This window comes from Sapajus apella, unplaced genomic scaffold (assembly GCF_009761245.1).
Source record: "Sapajus apella isolate SASKATOON/1434 unplaced genomic scaffold, GSC_monkey_1.0 scaffold86, whole genome shotgun sequence".
Classification (NCBI taxonomy): domain Eukaryota; kingdom Metazoa; phylum Chordata; class Mammalia; order Primates; family Cebidae; genus Sapajus; species Sapajus apella.
The window spans coordinates 8,004,671-8,011,104 of NW_022437026.1; the positions used below are offsets into that span (position 1 = coordinate 8,004,671).

Below are 6,434 nucleotides of genomic sequence, written 5' to 3' on the forward strand. Positions count from 1 at the left end.
TATTTTGTATTTTTTTTAGTAGAGACGGGGTTTCACCATGTTGACCAGGATGGTCTCGATCTCTTGACCTCGTGATCCACCTGCCTCGGCCTCCCAAAGTGCTGGGATTACAGGCTTGAGCCACCGCGCCCGGCCAAAACTCCATCTCTTAAAAAAAAAAAAGAAAAGAAAATTGGCTAGAATCAGAATGAAAGCATATTTTGAGTACCAACTACTGTCTGAAGACCACACCCCACCAATCCCACCAAGGTCTAAGAACATCCATGGTTCTACACTGAGTACCACACACGCTGCACTGAGCAGTGAGAATCAAGGAATCACCAGTTTTAAAAAGTGTTCTGGGGCCGGGTGTGGTGGCTCACGCCTGTAATCTCACTATTTTGGGAGGCCGAGGTGAGCAGATCACCTGAGACTGGAAGTTCGAGATCAGCCTGACCAACATGGAGAAACCCGGTCTCTACTAAAAATACTAAATTAGCAGGGCATGGTGGGGCATGCCTGTAATTCCAGCTACTCAGGAGGCTGCGGCAAGGAGAGTCGCTTGAACCCGAGTGGCGGAGGTTGTGATGAGCTGAGATCATGCCACTGTACTCCAGCCTGGGTGACAAGAGCAAAACTCCATCTCAAAAAAAAACTGTTCTGGCACTAGCCGTAGTGCCCCAGATTTCCAAAGGGACTCAGAATAGGCACAGTAGCAGTGGGCCAGAATACAAACATGGTGCTAGACTCCTGCTTTGTATTTCTCAAAAACTGTGCTTCTACTGGGCGCAGTGCCTCACACCTGTAATCCCAGCACTTTGGGAGGCAGAGGCGGGTAGATCACCTGAGGTCAGGAGTTAAGACTAGCCTGTTCAACATGGTGAAACCCTGCATCTACTAAAAATACAAAATTGTTCGGGCAGAGTGGTGCACACCTGTAGTCCCAGTTACTCGGGAGGTTGAGGCAGAAGTGCTTAAACCTGGGAGGCGGAGGTTGCAGTGAGCTGAGATCGTGCCATTGCACTCTGCCTGGGTGACAAGAGCAAAACTCCATCTCAAAAAAAAAATAAAAGGCTAGGCGTGGTGGCTCATGCCTGTAATCCTAGCATTTTGGAAGGCCAAGGCAGGCAGATCCCCTGAGGTTAGGAGTTCGAGACCAGCCTGGCTAACAGGAGGAAATCCCATCTCTACTAAAAATAGAAAATAATAGCTGGGTGTGGTGGCGCATGCCTGTAATCCCAGCTACTCAGGTGGCTGAGGCAGAAGAATTGCTTGAACTCGGGAGGTGGAGGTTGCAGTGAGCCAATATCATGCCACTGCACTCCAGCATGGGCAACAAAGTGAGACTCCCCCTCAAAAACAAAAACTACAACAACAACAACAAAAACAACTGTGCTTCTAAGAGTTCAAATTCTCTGTATGTGGATAATTAAGCTTAAAACTTTGTGACCAGGCCCGGTGGCTCACGCCTATAATACCAACATTTTGGGAGGCTGAGGCAAGTGGATCATCTGAGGTCAGGAGTTCAAGCCCAGCCCAGTCAACATGGTGAAACTCTGTCTCTACTAAAAATACAAAACTTAGCTGGAAATGGTGGTGCGCTCCTGTAATCCCAGCTACTTGGGAGGCTGGGGCAGGAGAACTGCTTGAACCCAGGAGGCGGGGGTTGCAGTGAGCCAAGATCGCACCATTGCCTGGGCAACAAGAGTGAAACTCCACCTCAAAAACAAAACAAAACAAAAACTGTGAGAAATAAGGAGCAAGAAAAGTAACCCCTCAGAATCATGTCAACAAGTAACAGACGGGTACAGAACACAGGCATCCCACCACCCAGTTTCACATACTGATCACATCTTCTAGCAAGGCTTAATTGGCAGTATGTTAGTCAAGAGTAGCTTCCCAAAATCCTGGATCAGGAAAGACAGAACCCCACAAAAGGCAAATAAGAAGAATGTGTGAGACTGTTGAAATGGGCACATAAGGAACAAAAAAATAAACAGCATTAAGGCACAACCAAGGTTCAGGTGGGGAAGACCCACGACAGGCAAGTCAGACCCACTGAAGATACGCTGGAAGCGAACACCAGAGATACTGAGAGCTAAAGGGTGGCCGGGCAGAGAAACTTGGGTTTTAAGTACTGACTAAGGAAACAAAGAAGGATCTTTGACAAAGGCACTGAAGTTGGAAATCACTCTAACATAATCCTGTTCCTTATCCTTTCATATAAAACATCACGGCCGGGCGCGGTGGCTCAAGCCTGTAATCCCAGCACTTTGGGAGGCCGAGGCGGGTGGATCATGAGGTCAAGAGATCGAGACCATCCTGGTCAACATGGTGAAACCCCGTCTCTACTAAAAATACAAAAAATTAGCTGGGCATGGTGGTGCGTGCCTGTAATCCCAGCTACTCAGGAGGCTGAGGCAGGAGAATTGCCTGAACCCAGGAGGCGGAGGTTGCGGTGAGCCGAGATCGCGCCATTGCACTCCAGCCTGGGTAACATGAGTGAAACTCCGTCTCAAAAAAAAAAAAAAAAAAAAAAAATCACATTTTTTTTTTGTTCTATTAAACAGCACCCTCAATTTTCATAAAATCTACAAAGGGAAAAACTGAATTTTAGCCTTTTTAAAAAGTAGTAAGGGTGGAATATACCAAATCTGTGACTACAACAGCTTCATATAAATAGGCTCACTATTAAATGACCAAAAATCAAGTATACATCAACTCTGTTTTCTGAGTTCTAAAACACAATAAAACTAATCAGTCTCTGACACAGGTACTTACTTGGTCCTTTCAGCTAAAGCTTTATAAAGGAGTCTTAAGGCTGGGTGTGGTGGCTCATGCTTGTAATCCCAACACTTTGGGAGACCTAGGCAGGAGGATCACTTGAGGTCTGGAGTTTGCAACAAGCTTGAGCAACATAAGTGAGACTGTGTTTCTAAAAAAATTGAAAAAAAGAAAAAGAGAAAGAAAAAAGGCGGATGTGGTGGTACACACCCATAATCCTAGCTATCTGGAAGGCTGAGGTGGGAAAACTGCTTGAGCCCAGGAATTCAAGACTGCAGTAAGCTATCATCACACCACATCACTGTACTCCAACCCAGGTTAACAGAGCGAGACCCCACCTCTGTTTCTTTTTTTGAGAGACAGGGTCTCGCTATGTTGCCCAGGCTGGAATGCAGTGGGTACTCACAGGAACAATCCCACTACTTATCAGCACGGGAGTTTTGACCTGCTCTGTTTCTGACCTTGGCCGGTTTACCCCTCCTTAGGCAACCTGGTGGTCCCCCGCTTCCGGGAGGTCACCAAATTGATGCCTAACTTAGTGCGGACACCTGATCGGCATAGCACACTACAGCCCAGAACTCCTGGGCTCAAGCGATCGATCTCCCCACCTCAGCCTCCCGAGTAGCTGGGACTATAGGCACAAGCCACCACGCCAGTGAGACCCCATCTCTTAAAAAAAAAAAAAAAAAAAAAGAAACAAGAAAAAAAACACACAAGTTGCAGTGGCTCATATCTGTAATTCCAGCACAGTAAGAATCCAAGGTGGACAGATTGCTTGAGTCCACCAGCATGGGCAACATGGTGAAACCCCATCTCTGCAAAAAATACAAAAATTAGCCAGGCGTGGTAGTGGGTGCATGTAATCCCATCTACTTGGGAGGATGAGGCAGGAGAGTCATCTAAGCCCAAGAGGCAGAGGTTGCAGTCAGCTGAGACTGCGCCACTGCACTCCAGCCTGAGTAACAGAGCAAAACCCTGTCTCAAAAACAAACGAAAAACAAAAACCAAAACAAAGATGGGGGTCTCACTTCTCTTCAGGCAACAGAATCAAGACACAATCAGATCACAGTAAGAGAATCCAACCTTGCCAAGCAAGCTTTTGGGGAAACAGCAATCGTATCTTTTACGTCTGTATCTTATAAATATCCCCAACATACGACTTTATCACCTAAAACACAATCACATATTTAACGAATTGAACAATAGTGGACTTCCTACATGTAGGTTTTGCAAACAATGCTAGGGGCTCAAGTCTTACCCACAATCCCCCTGTCTAATCTTCTAGTGGCGAGTGGAGAGAAATGAAACAGACAAGGTAAGAGTGGTGATGAATGATGGGAATGAAGTAGCAAATTAGGATGAAGGGAATGGGTGCCAAGGCTCACGCCTGTTATCTCAGCACTTTGGGAGGCCAAGGCAGGTGGATCACTTGAGGTCAGCACTTCGAGACCAGCCTGGCCAACATGGTGAAACCACGTGTCTACTAAAAATACAAAACTTAGCTGGGCATGGTAGCACATGCCTGTAATCCCAGCTACTCAGGAGGTTGAGGCAGGAGAATTGAACCCGGGAGGTGGAGGCTGCAGTGAGCCAAGATCACACCACTGCACTGTAGCCTGGGCAACAGAGCAAGACTCTGTCTCAAAGAGAAAAAAAAGATTAAAAATTACGAGGGAGAGAGAGTAAATGAAAGGTCCAATATAAAATTATCCCCAAAGAATCAAGGAAGTTGGCTGGGCGTGGTGGCTCACATCTGTTATCCTAACACTTTAGGAGGGCAAGGTGAGTGGATCACTTGAGCTCAAAAGTTCAAGACAAGCCTGGCCAACATGGCAAAACTCCGTCTCACCAGGCGCGGTGGCTCACGCCTGTAATCCCAGTACTTTGGGAAAGCCGAGGTGGGCGGATCACGAGGTCAAGAGATCGAGACCATCCTGGCCAACATGGTGAAACCCCGTCTCTACTAAAAACACAAAAATTAGCCAGGCGTGGTGGCAGGCGCCTGTGGTCCCAGCTACTTGGGAGGCTGAGGTTGCAGTGAGCTGAGATTTTGCCACTGCACTCCAGCCTGGTGACAGAGCAAGACTCCGTCTCAGAAACAACAACAACGAACAACAAAAACAACAAAAAACCCCAACTGTACTAAAAATACAAAAACTAGCCAGGTGTGGTGGTACATTCCTTTAGTCCCAGCTAGTTGGGAGGCTGGGGCAGGAGAATAACCTGAGTGCCCCGAGGCAAGATTGCACCACCACAGTCCAGCTTGGCTGACAGAGAAAGACCTTGTCTCAAAAAATAAATAAATAAATAAATAAATCAAAGAAGTAAATGCACTATGGATGTGAAAACATAGGAAGAAAGAGGCTGGGCATGGTGGCTCACACCTGTAATCCCAGCACTTTGAGAGGCCGAGGTGGGTGGATCACAAGGTCAGGAGTTCAAGACCAACCTGGCCAACATGATGAAATTCCATCTCTACTAAAAGTACAAAAATTAGCCAGGCATGGTGGTGCACGCCTGTAGTCCCAGCTACTCGGGAGGCTGAGACAGAAGAATTGCTTGAACCTGGGAGGTGGAGGTTGCAGTGGGCCAAGATTGCATCACTGCACTCCAGCCTGAGCAACAGAGCGAGGCTCTGTCTTTAAAAAAAAAAGTAGAAAAAAAAAAAAAAAAAAGGTGGACAATGTCATCACCACCATCAACACTTATTAAGCACTTACTGTGTTAAAGGTAGTGTTCCAAGCACTTTACAACGATTACATTATCTAGTCCCTGCAACAATGAGGTAGGTACTGTAATTCCCATTTGAAATGAGGAAACTGGAGGAAGAGAGTTCAACAGTAAAGAGCAAAGCAGGAATGTGGCTCCAGGCATCAAAGAATAAGTTAAGGAAAGGTGTTCTACAAGGAACCAAAACCATGTTAACTGCAGTACACACTTTCTGATGTTTGGCTTGATCCAGGAATTAAAATTTAGAATATTTCCAGGAATTAACTATATATTTTCCAGGTAGTTCTCAATAAATGTTTTCAAAATTGAAGTTTCTAATAAAAGCAAAAATGACATGCAGTTCAAGGTCATATTCTGTGAAACCTCACTTAGCTACCAAGAGAACTGATTTTAGGATGATAAAGCCTGAATAAAGAGGCCACACTTTACAAAGAAAATAAATAAAAGCCCCTCCCACTTACTTGGATACCCAGTTTATTCTATCTCTGTACTCCTAAAATGAGATCCATGGAGAGCTAAGAATCAAAACTATCGCGGGAATACAATGTAAATGGCGCCCCCAGAGTAGTGTAACAGGGCGCTCTGGAGCCGGATTACTCAGATGCTTACTGTCTGTTTTACCACTTACTCTATCTTTTGTGGAGGAAATTTCTCCAAACCATCCCCACATCCAAGCAGGCACATATCAACATTCTTTTTTTTTTTTTTTTTTTTTTTGAGACGGAGTTTTCGCTCTTGTTACCCAGGCTGGAGTGCAATGGCGCGATCTCGGCTCACCGCAACCTCCGTCTCCTGGGTTCAGGCAATTCTCCTGCCTCAGCCTCCTGGGTAGCTGGGATTACAGGCACGCGCCACCATGCCCAGCCAATTTTTTTTGTATTTTTAGTAGAGACGGGGTTTCACCATATTGACCAGGATGGTCTCGATCTCTTGACCTCATA

General features: G+C 46.0%; 1 protein-coding gene across 13 annotated transcripts in view; it reads right to left on the minus strand.

Moving 5' to 3' along the window:
• Positions 1–6,434, minus strand: part of ZNF384 (zinc finger protein 384) — a 28,473-nt gene that overhangs the window by 15,935 nt on the left and 6,104 nt on the right. The window contains exon 4 of one of the 13 annotated variants that reach the window (XM_032254613.1): positions 2,761–2,914. The exons of the other annotated variants lie outside the window; for them this stretch is intronic. The gene's annotated coding sequence lies outside the window, so the exon portion shown is untranslated. The remainder of the gene's footprint in view (positions 1–2,760; positions 2,915–6,434) is intronic. 13 annotated transcript variants of the gene reach the window in all.